The following is an 18,036-nucleotide window of genomic DNA, read 5'->3' as shown; positions in this document are numbered from 1 at the left end:
AGATGGCGGACAAGATGGCGGACACAAGATGGCGGACAAGATGGCGGACACAAGATGGCGGCCAAGATGGCGGCCAAGATAGCGAACAAGATGGCGGTCAAGATGGCGGCCAAGATGGCGGACAAGATGGCGGACAAGATGGCGCCCAAGATGGCGGACACAAGATGGCGGCCTAAATGGCGGCCAAGATGGCGGACAAGATGGCGGCCAAGATGGCGGACAAGCTGGCGGACAAAATGGCGGACCAAATGGCGGACAAGATGGCGGACACAAGATGGCGGACAAGATGGCGGACACAAGATGGCGGCCAAGATGGCGGCCAAGATGGCGGCCAAGATGGCGGACAAGATGGCGGCCAAGCTGGCGGACAAGCTGGCGGACAAGATGGCGGCCAAGATGGCGGACAAGATGGCGGCCAAAATGGCGGACAAGATGGCGGCCAAGATGGCGGACAAGATGGCGGACAAGATGGCGGACAAGATGGCGGCCAGGATGGCGGACAAGATGGCGGACAAGATGGCGGACAAGATGGCGGACAAGATGGCGGACAAGATGGCGGACACAAGATGGCGGAAGAGATGGCGGACAAGATGGCGGACAAGATGGCGGCCAAGATGGCGGACAAGATGGCGGACAAGATGGCGGACAAGATGGCGGACAAGATGGCGGACAAGATGGCGGCCAAGCTGGCGGACAAGCTGGCGGACAAGATGGCGGCCCAGATGGCGGACAAGATGGCGGCCAAGATGGCGGACAAGATGGCGGCCAAGATGGCGGACAAGATGGCGGACAAGATGGCGGACAAGATGGCGGACAAGATGGCGGACAAGATGGCGGACAAGATGGCGGACCAAATGGCGGACAAGATGGCGGACACAAGATGGCGGACAAGATGGCGGACACAAGATGGCGGCCAAGATGGCGGCCAAGATGGCGGACAAGATGGCGGACAAGATGACGGACAAGATGGTGGACAAGATGGCGGTCACGATGGCGGCCAAGATGGCGGACAAGATGGCGGACACAAGATGGCGGACAAGATGGCGGACGCAATTTGGCGGACAAGATGGCGGACAAGATGGCGGACAAGATGGCGGAGAAGATGGTGGACAAGATGGCGGACAAGATGACGGACACCAGATGGCGGAAGAGATGGCGGACAAGATGGCGGACAAGATGGCGGACAAGATGGCGGACAAGATGGCGGACAAGATGGCGGACAAGATGGCGGCCAAGATGGCGGCCAAGATGGCGGACAAGATGGCGGACAAGATGGCGGACAAGATGGCGGACAAGATGGCGGACAAGATGGCGGCCAAGCTGGCGGACAAGCTGGCGGACAAGATGGCGGACAAGATGGCGGACAAGATGGCGGACAAGATGGCGGACAAGATGGCGGCCAAGCTGGCGGACAAGCTGGCGGACAAGATGGCGGCCAAGATGGCGGCCAAGATGGCGGACAAGATGGCGGCCAAGATGGCGGACAAGATGGCGGACAAGATGGCGGCCAAGATGGCGGCCAAGATGGCGGACAAGATGGCGGACAAGATGGCGGCCAAGATGGCGGACAAAATGGCGGCCAAGATGGCGGACAAAATGGCGGACACAAGATGGCGGCCAAGATGGCGGCCAAGATGGCGGCTAAAATGGCGGACAAAATGGCGGCAAAGATGGCGGACACATGATGGCGGACAAGATGGCGGACACAAGGTGGCGGACAAGATGGCGGACAAGATGGCGGCCAAGATGGCGGACAAGATGGTGGACAAGATGGCGGCCAAGATGGCGGACACAAGATAGCGGACAAGATGGCGGACGCAATATGGCGGACAAGATGGCGGACAAGATGGCGGACAAGATGGCGGACAAGATGGCGGACAAGATGGCGGACAAGATGGCGGACAAGATGGCGGCCAAGATGGCGGCCAAGATGGCGGACAAGATGGCGGACAAGATGGTGGCCAAGATGGCGGACAAGATTGCGGACCAGATGGCGGACAAGATGGCGGACAAGATGGCGGACAAGATGGCGGCCAAGCTGGCGGACAAGATGGCGGACACAAGATGGCGGCCAAGATGGCGGACAAAATGGCGAACAAGATGGCGGCCAAGATGGCGGATAAGATGGCGGACGAGATGGCGGACACACGATGGCGGCCAAGATGGCGGACAAGATGGCGGACAAGATGGCGGACAAGATGGCGGCCAAGCTGGCGGACAAGCTGGCGGACAAAATGGCGGACCAAATGGCGGACAAGATGGCGGACAAGATGGCGGACAAGATGGCGGACAAGATGGCGGCCAAGATGGCGGCCAAGATGGCGGACAAGATGGCGGACAAGATGGCGGCCAAGATGGCGGACAAGATGGCGGACAAGATGGCGGACAAGATGGCGGACAAGATGGCGGACAAGATGGCGGACACAAGATGGCGGCCAAGATGGCGGACAAGATGGCGGACAAGATGGCGGACAAGATGGCGGCCAAGATGGTGGCCAAGATGGCGGCCAAGATGGCGGCCAAGATGGCGGCCAAGATGGCGGCCAAGATGGCGGCCAAGATGGCGGACACAAGATGGCGGACAAGATGGCGGCCAAGATGGCGGACAAGATGGCGGACAAGATGGCGGACACAAGATGGCGGACAAGATGGCGGACACAAGATGGCGGACAAGATGGCGGACACAAGATGGCGGACAAGATGGCAGACAAGATGGCGGACACAAGATGGCGGACAAGATGGCGGACAAGATGGCGGACAAGATGGCGGACACAAGGTGGCGGACAAGATGGCGGCCAAGATGGCGGACAAGATGGCGGCCAAGATGGCGGACAAGATGGCGAACAAGATGGCGGACAAGATGGCGGACAAGATGGCGGACAAAATGGCGGACAAGATGGCGGACAAGATGGCGGCCAAGATGGCGGCCAAGATGGCGGACAAGATGGCGGCCAAGATGGCGGACAAGATGGCGGACAAGATGGTGGCCAAGATGGCGGACAAGATGGCGGACACAAGATGGCGGCCCAGATGGCGGCCCAGATGGCGGACAAGATGGCGGACGCAATATGGCGGCTAAGATGGCGGACAAGATGGCGGACACAAGAGGGCGGCCAAGATGGCGGACAAGATGGTGGCAAAGATGGCGGACAAGATGGCGGACACGAGATGGCGAACACAAGATGGCGGACAAGATGGCGGACAAGATGGCGGACCCAAGGTGGCGAACAAGATGGCGGACAAGATGGCGGACAAGATGGCGGACACAAGATGGCGGACAAGATGGCGGACAAGATGGCGGACAAGATGGCGGACAAGTTGGTGAACAAGATGGCGGACAAGATGGCGGACATGATGGCGGACAAGATGGCGGCCAAGATGGCGGACAAGATGGCGGACAAGATGGCGGACAAGATGGCGGACAAGATGGCGGACAAGATGGTGGAAAAGATGGCGGACAAGATGGCGGACAAGATGGCGGACGCAATATGGCGGACAAGATGGCGGACATGATGGCGGACAAGATGGTGGAAAAGATGGCGGACAAGATGGCGGACAAGATGGCGGACAAGATGGCGGACGCAATATGGCGGACAAGATGGCGGACAAGATGGCGGCCAAGATGGCGGACAAGATGGCGGCCAAGATGGCGGACAAGATGGCGGCCAAGATGGCGGCCAAGATGGCGGACAAGATGGCGGCCAAGATGACGGCCAAGATGGCGGCCAAGATGGTGGCAAAGATGGCGGACACAAGATGGTGGACAAGATGGCGGACAAGATGGCGGACAAGATGGCGGCCAAGATGGCGGCCAAGATGGCAGACACAAGATGGCGGACAAGATGGCGGACAAGATGGCGAACAAGATGGCGGACACAAGATGGCGGACAAGATGGCGGACAAGATGGCGGACAAGATGGCGAACAAGATGGCACACAAGATGGCGGACACAAGATGGCGGACAAGATGACGAACAAGATGACGCACAAGATGGCCATCTTGTCCGCCATCTTGGCCGACATCTTGTCCGCCATTTTGTGTGCGCCATCTTGGCCGCCATCTTGTCCGCCATCTCGTCTGCCATCTTCGCCGTCATCTTGTCCGCCATCTTGTCCGCCATCTTGTGTCTGCCATCTTGGCCGCCATCTTGGCCGCCATCTTGGCCGCCATCTTGTCCGCCATCTTGTGTCCGCCATCTTGGCCGCCATCTTGTCCGCCATCTTGTCCGCCATCTTGTCCACCATCTTGGCCGCCTTCTTGTCCGCCATCTTGGCCGCCATCTTGACCGCCATCTTGTCCGCCATCTTGTCCGCCATCTTGTGTCCGCCATCTTGTCCGCCATCTTGGCCACCATCTTGTGTCCACCATATTGGCCGCCATCTTGTCCGCCATCTTGTCCGCCATCTTGTCCGCCATCTTGTGTCCGCCATCTTGTCCGCCATCTTGGCCGCCATCTTGTCCGCCATTTTGGCCGCCATCTTGTCTTCCATCTTGTGCTCGCCACCTTGTGTCCGCCATCTTGTCCGCCATCTTGTGTCCGCCATCTTTGCCGCCATCTTTGACGCCATCTTGGCCGCCATCTTGTGTCCGCCATCTTGTCCGCCATCTTGTCCGCCATCTTGTGTCCGCCATCTTATCCGCCATCTTGTGTCCGCCATCTTGTCCGCCATCTTGGTCGCCATCTTGTCCGCCATCTTGTGTCCGCCATCTTGTGTCCGCCATCTTGTCCGCCATCTTGTGTCCGCCATCTTGTCCGCCATTTTGGCCGCCATTTTGTCCGCCATCTTGGCCGCCATCTTGTCCGCTATTTTGGCCGCCATCTTGGCCGCCATCTTGACCGCCATCTTGGCCGCCATCTTGTGTCCGCCATCTTGTGTCCGCCATCTTGTCCGCCATCTTGGCCGCCATCTTGTCCGCCATCTTGTGCCCGCCATCTTGGCCGCCATCTTGTCCGCCATCTTGGCTGCCATCTTGTCCGCCATCTTGTCCACCATCTTGGCCGCCATCTTGGCCGCCATCTTGGCCGCCATCTTGGCCGCCATCTTGTCCGCCATCTTGTCCGCCATCTTGTCCGCCATCTTGTCCGCCATCTTGGCCGCCATCTTGGCCGCCATCTTGGCCGCCATCTTGTCCGCCATTTTGGCCGCCATCTTGTCCGCCATCTTGTCCGCCATCTTGGCCGCCATCTTGTCCGCCATCTTGTCCGCCATATTGCGTCCGCCATCTTGTCCGCCATCTTGTCCGCCATCTTGTCCGCCATCTTGTCCGCCATCTTGTCCGCCATCTTGGCCGCCATCTTGTCCGCCATCTTGTCCGCCATCTTGTCCGCCATCTTGTCCGCCATCTTGTGTCCGCCATGTTGTGTCCGCCATCTTGTCCGCCATTTTGTCCGCCATTTTGTCCGCCATCTTGTCCGCCATCTTGGCCGCCATCGTGGCCGCCATCTTGGCCGCCATCTTGGCCGCCATCTTGTCCGCCATCTTGTCCGCCATTTTGTCCGCCATCTTGTCCGCCATCTTGTCCGCCATCTTGGCCGCCATCTTGTCCGCCATCTTGTCCGCCATATTGCGTCCGCCATCTTGTCCGCCATCTTGTCCGCCATTTTGTCCGCCATCTTGTCCGCCATCTTGTCCGCCATCTTGTGTCCGCCATCTGGGCCGCCATTTTGTCCGCCTTCTTGGCCGCCATCTTGTCCACCATCTTGTGTCCGCCATCTTTGCCACCATCTTGGCCGCCATCTTGTCCGTCATCTTGTCCGCCATCTTGTCCGCCATCTTGTCCGCCATCTTGTCCGCCATTTTGTCCGCCATCTTGTGTCCGCCATCTTGTCCGCCATCTTGTGTCCGCCATCTGGGCCGCCATTTTGTCCGCCTTCTTGGCCGCCATCTTGTCCACCATCTTGTGTCCGCCATCTTTGCCACCATCTTGGCCGCCATCTTGGCCGACATCTTGGCCGCCATCTTGTCCGCCATCTTGGCCGCCATCTTGGCCGCCATCTTGTCCGCCATCTTGGCCGCCATCTTGTCCGCCATCTTGTCCGCCATCTTGGCCGCCATCTTGTCCGCCATCTTGTCCGCCATATTGCGTCCGCCATCTTGTCCGCCATCTTGTCCGCCATCTTGTCCGCCATCTTGTCCGCCATCTTGTCCGCCATCTTGGCCGCCATCTTGTCCGCCATCTTGTCCGCCATCTTGTCCGCCATCTTGTCCGCCATCTTGTGTCCGCCATGTTGTGTCCGCCATCTTGTCCGCCATTTTGTCCGCCATTTTGTCCGCCATCTTGTCCGCCATCTTGGCCGCCATCGTGGCCGCCATCTTGGCCGCCATCTTGGCCGCCATCTTGTCCGCCATCTTGGCCGCCATCTTGGCCTCCATCTTGGCCGCCATCTTGAACGCCATCTTGGCCGCCATCTTGGCCGCCATCTTGGCCGCCATCTTGGCCGCCATCTTGTCCGCCATCTTGTCCGCCATCTTGTCCGCCATCTTGGCCGCCATCTTGGCCGCCATCTTGTCCGCCATATTGCGTCCGCCATCTTGTGTCCGCCATCTTGTCCGCCATCTTGTCCGCCATCTTGGCCGCCATCTTGTCCGCCATCTTGTCCGCCATGTTGGCCGCCATCTTGTCCGTCATTTTGTCCGCCATCTTGTCCGCCATCTTGTGTCCGCCATCTTGTCCGCCATCTTGTCCGCCATTTTGTGTCCGCCATCTTGGCCGCCATTTTGTCCGCCATCTTAGCCTCCATCTTGGCCGCCATCTTGAACGCCATCTTGGCCGCCATCTTGTCCGCCATCTTGTCCGCCATCTTGTCCGCCATCTTGTCCGCCATCTTGTCCGCCATCTTGCGTCCGCCATCTTGTCCGCCATCTTGTGTCCGCCATCTTGTCCGCCATCTTGGCCGCCATCTTGTCCGCCATCTTGGCCGCCATCTTGTCCGCCATCTTGGCCGCCATCTTGGCCGCCATCTTGTCCGCCATCTTGGCCGCCATCTTGTTCGCCATCTTGTTCGCCATCTTGTCCGCCATCTTGTCCGCCATCTTGTCCGCCATCTTGTCCGCCATCTTGTCCGCCATCTTGCGTCCGCCATCTTGTCCGCCATCTTGTGTCCGCCATCTTGGCCGCCATCTTGTCCGTCATCTTGTCCGCCATTTTGTCCGCCATCTGGTACGCCATCTTGGCCGCCATCTTGTGTCCGCCATCTTGTCCGCCATCTTGTCCGCAATCTTGTCCGCCATCTTGTCCGCCATCTTGTCCGCCATCTTGTCCGCCATATTGCGTCCGCCATCTTGTCCGCCATCTTGTGTCCGCCATCTTGTCCGCCATCTTGTCCGCCATCTTGTCCGCCATCTTGTGTACGCCATCTTGTCCGCCATCTTGTCCGCCATCTTGTCCGCCATCTTGTCTGCCATCTTGTCCGCCATCTTGTCCGCCATCTTGTCCTCCATCTTGGCCGCCATCTTGGCCGCCATCTTGTTCGCCATCTTGTCCGCCATCTTGTCCGCCATCCTGGCCGCCATCTTGTCCGCCATCTTGTCCGCCATCTTGGCCGCCATCTTGTTCGCCATCTTGTCCGCCATCTTGGCCGCCATCTTGTCCGCCATCTTGCGTCCGCCATCTTGGCCGCCATCTTGTCCGCTATTTTGGCCGCCATCTTGGCCGCCATCTTGACCGCCATCTTGGCCGCCATCTTGTGTCCGCCATCTTGTGTCCGCCATCTTGGCCGCCATCTTGGCCGCCATCTTGTCCGCCATCTTGTGCCCGCCATCTTGGCCGCCATCTTGTCCGCCATCTTGTCCGCCATCTTGTCCGCCATCTTGTCCACCATCTTGGCCGCCATCTTGGCCGCCATCTTGGCCGCCATCTTGGCCGCCATCTTGTCCGCCATCTTGTCCGCCATCTTGTCCGCCATCTTGTCCGCCATCTTGGCCGCCATGTTGGCCGCCATCTTGGCCGCCATCTTGTCCGCCATTTTGGCCGCCGTCGTGGACGCCATCTTGGCCGCCATCTTGTCCGTCATCTTGTCCGCCAACTTGTCCGCCATCTTGTCCGCCATCTTGTCCGCCATCTTGTCCGCCATTTTGTCCGCCATCTTGTGTCCGCCATCTTGTCCGCCATCTTGTGTCCGCCATCTGGGCCGCCATTTTGTCCGCCTTCTTGGCCGCCATCTTGTCCACCATCTTGTGTCCGCCATCTTTGCCACCATCTTGGCCGCCATCTTGGCCGACATCTTGGCCGCCATCTTGTCCGCCATCTTGGCCGCCATCTTGGCCGCCATCTTGTCCGCCATCTTGTCCGCCATCTTGTCCGCCATATTGCGTTCGCCATCTTGTCCGCCATCTTGTCCGCCATCTTGTCCGCCATCTTGGCCGCCATCTTGTCCGCCATCTTGTCCGCCATCTTGGCCGCCATCTTGTCCGCCATCTTGTCCGCCATCTTGTCCGCCATCTTGTCCGCCATCTTGTGTCCGCCATGTTGTGTCCGCCATCTTGTCCGCCATTTTGTCCGCCATTTTGTCCGCCATCTTGTCCGCCATCTTGGCCGCCATCGTGGCCGCCATCTTGGCCGCCATCTTGTCCGCCATCTTGGCCGCCATCTTGGCCTCCATCTTGGCCGCCATCTTGAACGCCATCTTGGCCGCCATCTTGGCCGCCATCTTGGCCGCCATCTTGGCCGCCATCTTGGCCGCCATCTTGTCCGCCATCTTGTCCGCCATCTTGTCCGCCATCTTGTCCGCCATCTTGTCCGCCATCTTGGCCGCCATCTTGTCCGCCATATTGCGTCCGCCATCTTGTGTCCGCCATCTTGTCCGCCATCTTGGCCGCCATCTTGTCCGCCATCTTGTCCGCCATGTTGGCCGCCATCTTGGCCGCCATCTTGTCCGTCATCTTGTCCGCCATCTTGTCCACCATCTTGTCCGCCATCTTGTGTCCGCCATCTTGTCCGCCATCTTGTCCGCCATTTTGTGTCCGCCATCTTGGCCGCCATTTTGTCCGCCATCTTGGCCTCCATCTTGGCCGCCATCTTGAACGCCATCTTGGCCGCCATCTTGTCCGCCATCTTGTCCGCCATCTTGTCCGCCATCTTGTCCGCCATCTTGTCCGCCATCTTGCGTCCGCCATCTTGTCCGCCATCTTGTGTCCGCCATCTTGTCCGCCATCTTGTCCGCCATCTTGTCCGCCATCTTGGCCGCCATCTTGTCCGCCATCTTGGCCGCCATCTTGGCCGCCATCTTGTCCGCCATCTTGGCCGCCATCTTGTTCGCCATCTTGTTCGCCATCTTGTCCGCCATCTTGTCCGCCATCTTGTCCGCCATCTTGTCCGCCATCTTGTCCGCCATATTGCGTCCGCCATCTTGTCCGCCATCTTGTGTCCGCCATCTTGGCCGCCATCTTGTCCGTCATCTTGTCCGCCATTTTGTCCGCCATCTGGTACGCCATCTTGGCCGCCATCTTGTGTCCGCCATCTTGTCCACCATCTTGTCCGCAATCTTGTCCGCCATCTTGTCCGCCATCTTGTCCGCCATATTGCGTCCGCCATCTTGTCCGCCATCTTGTGTCCGCCATCTTGTCCGCCATCTTGTCCGCCATCTTGTCCGCCATCTTGTGTACGCCATCTTGTCCGCCATCTTGTCCGCCATCTTGTCCGCCATCTTGTCCGCCATCTTGTCCGCCATCTTGTCCTCCATCTTGGCCGCCATCTTGGCCGCCATCTTGTTCGCCATCTTGTCCGCCATCTTGTCCGCCATCCTGGCCGCCATCTTGTCCGCCATCTTGTCCGCCATCTTGGCCGCCATCTTGTTCGCCATCTTGTCCGCCATCTTGGCCGCCATCTTGTCCGCCATCTTGGCCGCCATCGTGGCCGCCATCTTGGCCGCCATCTTGGGGATGGAAGGGGGGGAGGGGGATGGAAGATGTCACCTCTTGAAGTACATGCTCTCCTGGTATCGGAAATTTGAAAACAGCTGGTTTGTATGAAAAGTTAGTGTATAAACATTGCATACCTTACGGCGCATTGCATTGCTAGTTGATTGCATACCTTCCGGCGCAGTACCAGGAGCTACCTCTTTCGTGGATGCTCTCCTGGTACTAAACATTCAAAAATTGGTAGTTTTCGAAGAAATTTTTCACAACCAACGGGAAAGTTAGTGTTTAAACATTGCATAACTTTCGGCGGTTTACGAGCAAAATTGCTGCAAAATTTTACTCGACCAACGGGAAAGTTAGTGTTTAAATATTGCATACCTTTCGGCGGTTTTCGACCAAAAATGCTGTACAAGGTGCTACCTCTTCCGTGGATGCTCTCCTGGTATCGGAAATCTGAAAACAGCTAGTTTTGTATGTAATTTCGTACCAGCCGACGGAAAAATTGAGCGAGATGAAGGATGCTTTCCGTTTTATTGATATTACTTATTAGCGATCGTTCTTACGTGTTTGATAGTATGCAATAGCAATTGTGATGGGCAAATTTGTCCCAAGCTGCAGATGTCCTCTGCAGATGCAGACCTCTGGAAAAACATGCTCTCCTGGTATCGGAAATCTTAAAAAAATTCTGTGCGCGGTTACGGTATAGTAGTTTTTACAGTTGACCAGTCGATTTGGTCATTGGACAAATTTATCAATTCTTGTGGCCCTGCACATATTAATGTGAATTTCGATCGCTCGCTTCATTTTAACGTATGAAGTTTGATGCTCCAATTTAAGGTCGGTTGTCCGTCCGTCAATAAATCCAAGAATTTCTGGGCCGATCACGTCGATCATTGTGAGGACACTTGCGAGCATTTCGTCACATTTATACTTGCACATTTACATCAGCATGGCTCCTCTTCAGGCACAATTTGATAGTCAGTAGCCAATTATAGGGATACAACACCACAAAGCACTCATTATTTTTCTCAAACAAACTGAGTTTTCAATGCAAAAAACGAGACCGCTTTCAGCACGCACGACAATGTTTTAGCAATACTACTATGATAGGTTCTTCAATGAATACATTGTTTTTATATAAATGCATACTTGATTTCTTCAAGTATCTTTTTTCGTGTTCTTTTTTTAATTTAGAACAACGATTTCGCGGCGATGATCTTAAACCGTATGGATTTAGAATTGGAAATTTTAGAACAATTTCGGTCTAACAACGATGCAAATGTTACCGAGATTACAACAATGTAGTTTGAACAGTAATCTACAAGAGGATATAATGAAGTGTTTGGACAGTTTGGGATGAGTGGACATAAGCTGGACCTACAATCCAGCTTCGAATAAGTAATAATCAAGAAAAACAGAAATGGTATTCCAAGAACCATGAGGTTGTAATATCAAACGGAAAGTTCAAGAAATAGAATTCATGAATAGGTTGAAGTAAAAGGGCATATAAGGGTTCACGGGGCGGCCAGATGGTGTATTCGTAGTGCAGTCGGTCTGCACAAGACAGGACCACGGAAAAATTTCATCTGGACCACCAAACCTCCGTTCGCACCACTGACTATCCTACGGGAAAAATAAAGTAAAAAAAACTAGAAATGGTAGGCTTAAACATCCTGAAAATGTCGTGCCGATAGAGAAGGAGTTTGAATACACTGCATACTGTAATTGTAATTGTGAAGGAATGTGGTTAACATGTCGGAAGCATCGTCAGGAATCTTAATGTCGGTTATATATGGGCAGGATCAGGTATTTCTGGCTTAACGATAAATGAATAAATGGTTCCTTTTCATCTGAAGCATCAATAAAAAGAAAAGCCACAATTCGCAGTATAGTTGCAAGACCAACTAAAGTATCAATCACGAATGTTTCGATAAATTTCATTGAAACAATAAATGTTTCACGTAGAATTATTTATCGTTTTGAAGCGGTTTGTTGTACGAATTAGTGCGTTTTATTCTGATTTGGTAGTAGTTAGTTCAATCGGAATATGGTCGTGTCTCTGGAAAACTGTCAATATCGAATGAAACCTTTAAACAGCTGAATGTGATGGTGAGTATTAAATGATTTGAAATGATTTGTGGGATGTTTTATTCCGGTGGAACATTTTTCTCTTGCAGATTGGAAACTGGAAGCAGCGACTGAATCACTCATCGTTTTCAATTACACGACTGTAAGGAACGCTCGTTTACTACTCTTTAATGGTGTAATAGTATGCGTGCGAGGATTTATTTTCCGGATGAAGCTGCTGCATGACAAAAATGCGCGTCGCTGCTTTTAAACAACTCCTGTCGACTCGGCTCGAAGTGTAATGCTTTGGCATTCCTGTAGCGCCCGCAATGGCAGATCCATCCGTTGGTCGTAAACGCACCATGTAAATGCCATAAAACGAGCCCATAAAACGCAAAAGAACAAGACAATTTGCAAGCACACGCCACACCTGGCCATAGTGATAATATATCACTTAGCTCCGGGCAAGCGACGATAAACACTGCTCCAGTCTTCCCGCCTTGTCTTTCGGGCGTTCGAGTGCCTTTGACGCGGATTTTTGTGACGCGAACAAGTTTGTGTTCTATCCGGCAGCAGCAACGGGTCGCAAATCCATCTCCTTTGTTGATATTTGCACACCATTGCAACGAGATTATCCGTCCTTCCGGATGCTCTTCTTTTGCGCCTGCAGTGCCGAAAGCTGTGTGTGTGTGGAGTGAAAAGTTCCGTTCCGTATCTTATTATCGTATACGCACGCATTTGCGAGTGCCGTATGCTAAATTCACGACACACGGTTGCAAGTATTTGCATTTTCGGCAACGCGCAGCATCGTGTCTGGGTGTCGTGCTTTTCGGTCCTAGCGAGACCTTGGCTCCTCTCGACGGTCCCCGCAAAAGCGAGCGAGGATTATTGGTGTTTGTCTGTGGCGGCTAAATTCTTAAGACAATAGCCACCACCAGCTGCACTATCTCGTTGTACGGCAAGCAGATGTTCTGACTCAGAAGACGGTCGTTCCTCGGCGGCGAGAAGTAGCGTTTGCTCCTCGGCAGCAGACGATGAGTCGCCGAGAAGGGAGATGAGGTATTGTGGGACCTGCAGGAGTAGTGTTGATTATTCATAACGCAATGCAAATTATACGTGAGTTATAATATTGTTTGATATGGTTCAAGGAATACCTTAACTGTGTGTGCATTGCATTTCGAGGAATAATGAGCAACTCATTATATGAGGGACGATTTAAAACAACCGATGCTATGGAGAACCCCAATATTTATACTTTATATTAGTGAAACACTATCCGCAGCGAATCAAATAAAAAAATAATAACACCACTCAACATGAATCAAATAGTTTAATCGCTTAATTAGACTGAAAGGCTTAAAGAAATATTTTGCACGTGGAAATACTGCTCTGTGTAATAGTGTCACTTGTGGAAGATTTGCGCCACTATTCGAACCAGCTAATCCCGAGCAAATCCTGCCAATAACCCGTTTTAAAGGAATTTTCATCGTGGGTCATGACCATGGCAAACCAATTCGAGGCCTTTCTCAATTACACAATTAGCCGGAGTCGGATGATATAGACTGCCTGGGGGGTAGAGTTGAGCTAATTAACCGGGACGCTTACAATATCGGATAGAAATTGATGGCCTTGCGATGGAGTACGAGCTTTCCGCGCGGAATCAAGCGTTGCCTGTTGACCGGCTGATACTTGAATGCCGATTATGTTTGGTTTAATTTTCGCAATGGATTTACATTTACTTACCGGAGAGCGAGGCGAGTCATAATATTAGATAGAATTCCTGTGCGTGGCCTGAGCGCGCTTACCGATTGAAAACTAATGGAACAGATAGCATGGTCGTGGGGGTTATTGTGGACTAAAGTGGAGGTTCAGGTAGAATAAGTATAGAAAAGACAGTACAAACTGTTTACAAACTCGGAAATTGCAATAATAATGATACATCTAGCATGAAAGTTTCCGATTGCAGAAAAAAAAGGAATTGCGTTAGAATTGTCAATTTCCCAGGAAAATGGAGTGCACTGAAGTCGTGCGTCTAACGTTCGGCTCCATTGCTTCATGCGATTGCAAGGAAACGTAATAAACCAACATTCAATAGAACGAAAACAGGGTAAAACAGTGAAGTTTTTTACGTTAGATGCATATCCTAACCACTTGGATGTTCTTGGGAAAGTGGTGAAAAGCCGGAGAAGATACATTTCAACGGTTTTTCCACCTCAAGGGAAACATCATTTTTCTATTGTCAAGAGATACTGCAGCTGGCGTTTTGCAGCAAGACATTTGTTATTCATACCGTTGATCTTCAGCATCGCTAACAGTGTGTACGTTTGAAGTTGTTTCCATTTGTAGCAACGCTTTGTTTCCGGAAAGAAAGATAAAACAACCGTGGCTTTATATTACGGTTCTCTTACACACTTGCATTGGTACACTGCCAGTAACACGCCAGTCCTAGACCATTGCACAGTTGCAGTTGTGCCACGCTGCATTATGCCGCACATAAGTTGTGTGGGGAATAGAAAGTAACACAATTCGAATGCACTTTCTTCACCGCTAATGCATATGCATTCCTTTAGGTTGTGCCACGAATTGTTTCTACGCCGGAATTCCTTCAATGGGTACCGAATGTTTGCCGAAAAATTGTACCATATAAAAACTGTTCTTGCCTTCATCTTACGCAATTCCACAAACACACACACGTGCCCGATCTCACGGCACGGGGAAAAAAAGCTTGACATAAACTTTCACCAATGCAACTAAAACCTAATGGATGCTTCACATTTATCAGGCACCATCGAACCGGTGTACCACCACCGGGCCATGTTAGTTGGCACAGTTGGCGTGGAAACCCATAAATCTGTGCCCTGCGTCCTGTCACCCCACTTCCGGCAATCTGCAGCGCGAAGTGGCCACTTGCGAGAAGTGTGTACCCGAGATGCACTGTGCACACTCGCAAGCACGGCGTTAAAGTCCGTCGAGCGGCAGTGCCGGCATATACCTACCACACATGCCCCGGGACACGGAGCGCATCGTGTGTCAAGACAAACCCAGGGAAACCCCGGGAAAACCCTCGGTGTTCTTGTTGTTCGCTTTCCGGTCCCTCCATGCCGGAGCTTTCCCAAGACAACACGAACACGGGCCTGCTGATGCTGACAGAGTGATGATGAATTGGAGTACCCTTTCGTAAATAAAACATGCCCACTTCTTCTGCGTCTTCCGAGCCTAAAGTAGACTGACTGGTCCGGTGAGTGGTTGGGATTAGAAACAAAAGTTTTCGTATCCCAATTTCTGTGCATTTGTTTTTGTCTGCTTATGGTTGGTGGCTTTTTTGTTTGGTTTTGGTGGCCGTTGTCGTTATTGTACCTTCACATTATCCTTTTCTGCTCTCGCTTCTTCGCGGTGTGTGCGCGAGTTCACACGAGAAAAGACAATAATTTAGCCGTGGCCACGGTAGCTGTGTGTTGCTGATGGATCGTTTTAACGCGACTTTAAAGTTGTGCCAATCGTACCGTAGCAAGTGAGGATAAGTCGGACCAGACCAGAGTCGGAACTGGCCGGTGGTACCCCTGCTACGGAAATAATTTATCACTCCGAGCAAATGCGGTTCGCAAGGGTTGAAGGAATTGTAAAAATTCGATCCATTATTTACACACCGGGGAACCAAAACCAAACAACACTTGCCCAACCTGATACCCAGCTCACTCAACCGGCGTAAGTGTTGACAAGGGCAAGGGTCCTTGGAGGGTTTTTTTATTTTTCCTTCAAGTAATTAACCTTCTGTATTGTTTTTTTTTCTTCTTTTTTACATTTCACAATGCAATTGGGGGATTTTTTTTTGCGGACAAAGCGGAAAAAATAGAATGAAATAAACTTGAAGGAAATAATGCTCGAAACCATCAAACACCTTCCACCGCTTCATGATTCAATCTGTCAGTGCGGGATTTGAAAAGCTCTTGGAAAGGTCCAAGAAGCTTTCAATCACATTTGCACAGCATGGTTCATCTCTTAACAAGGTTCATCCTCATATGTGAAAGGAAAAATTTAAGCTTTTAGACTACATGTTGAAGAAGGGAGTTGGAGGCTAAAGAGTTCGAAGAGAAACATAACGTTTCGCAATATTTTTAAACAAACAGTGTAAGTTAAATAAAATGGGTTTTATCGTTCGGAAAATGTCCAGTATTTTGCGTATAAATTAAAAAGATTTTAGAAGATACGGACCTTATATTGTATGACAAAAACAAACAACTCAATTCCGCTGGTTCTTAAGGTTTTGTCCATGGCACTGCTCCGGAGTACGGCGCTCCTAACAACTATTCACAATTTTTGAATTTTTGAATATAATTTTTAAAAAATGGCCCAGTACACCCGGGATAAAGTGATCTTTCACTGTTTGGAGAAGGAAATGTCTTCAAACGAATGTGAATTGTATGCTAGATTACGTTACCTATAGTTCTAAGCGGCCTGGCCGTTCTTCGTGAAAAAAAAATAAAGTAATAATAATAGTTTTAAAAAACTATTATAGGAAATGTATTGAAAATAAGGGAAAATGTACATTTTATCCGCAAAGGAAATGTCCAATAGGAGCCCAAAACTTTAACTTTAGCTTGAATAGCTTGTAAATGGCTGGTAATATTAATTAATGACACACAATTAAATTTAAATTCAAAATCAAAAATCCCAAAAATCATCTTTTTTTTGCAAATCGTCCGTGTGTGAATCCCTTCAGGCTTCTTATCGACTTTTTCATATTGATTTTACTCCCGAATTTTGAACATAAACTCAAACAGCCTTACACTTTCCGGCGGCATAAAAAGTTTTTTTTTCTGTACCCCCTTCTCCCTTACGTATTATTGATTGAAAGGTTCATTTCGATTGCAATTACCGACGGATCGCTACTGTGCCCATCATTTCCAATTGCTTGATCGTTTGACCACCATTTTGCGTTTTCCGGCGGAGGGCGATAGAATAAAATGAATGAAAAAAATAAACTAAAATGAAACCATTATCCCATTTGACGCACTTCTTTCATGAATGCATTTCGTTTTGCATTTCAATTCCATCGGAGCAGCAGGAATTCGTTTCGCTCGAGTCCCCTTGTCATGTGCCATTGTCAGTCGCAGCCGATGTCAACGCTGTCCGGCGGTTGAAAGACGCAGCTACCCGTTAGCTGTTAGTTAAGGTTTGTCCCCCTGGCTAGAACTGGAAATTATTTTACTGCAAGTCAAAAACACTCGTCCGTCCACTCTCCCCGTCACGCGCGGGCAGTTTGTCTTTAGCTAAACGTGCCTTGAAACTTTAAAAGGCTGTTACATTATCGTTATGTTAACAAACGAACCACTGAATTTAACTTTTCCTAACTAACGCAAGTTTCTTTCTGCTACTATTCGCGCAAGCAAGCAAGCTGAACGTACTTTTAATATTAATTATGATCCTTTATTCATTACATTGCTCTTCATTCCAACATAATATGCCCGGTGCCTCTGTTGACCAGTAACGGCCACTCGCGGTCGCGCGGTATGCTGACTTTTGTTAATTATAATAATTTACTGTTTTACATTCTTGCACTGCTGTCTACTTCATGTGCATGCCCACCCTTAACGTTTCTTTTACTTTGATGCAACCATAATAAAACTAAAGCATCGCGCGTGTTTGTTATCGTTTTGTTTTGCCCTTCGCTATTCAGGCGCTGTCTAGAGGATGATAATAATATAAAAAACCAAGCAACGAAAGACGAGCATCGTCTTATCCGTCGATTCCAAAGGAAAGTGCTGCTTGTACGAAACAGAACGAAAAAAGAAAAGCACATATGAGTACGTGCCAGGATAGCCGGATAAGCGGTTAATAGCTATATAAACTTGCAACCACAGAAACAAGAACCGAATTCTCTCTTCAGAATCGCGATTCCCGTTTTAACAGAAAGTTATTTCCAGCCTGCATATTTTTTTTGTTATTGTTACCGTGTCCTGTGTCGCGTGTGTCGATTGAATGTAAAAAGAGTGTTTGTAAAAGCCTTCCAAACCGGTGACATGTATAAATGGTTGTTTTGTGAATGAAACGAGCGATCATCATCTACCAGCCTCGGGAGACAATTTGGTTTATAATTAATGGTTTCTTC

The sequence above is a fragment of the Anopheles moucheti genome, chromosome 2, assembly GCF_943734755.1.
Source record: "Anopheles moucheti chromosome 2, idAnoMoucSN_F20_07, whole genome shotgun sequence".
Lineage (NCBI taxonomy): Eukaryota > Metazoa > Arthropoda > Insecta > Diptera > Culicidae > Anopheles > Anopheles moucheti.
Note: the sequence above shows the minus strand (reverse complement) of the source record.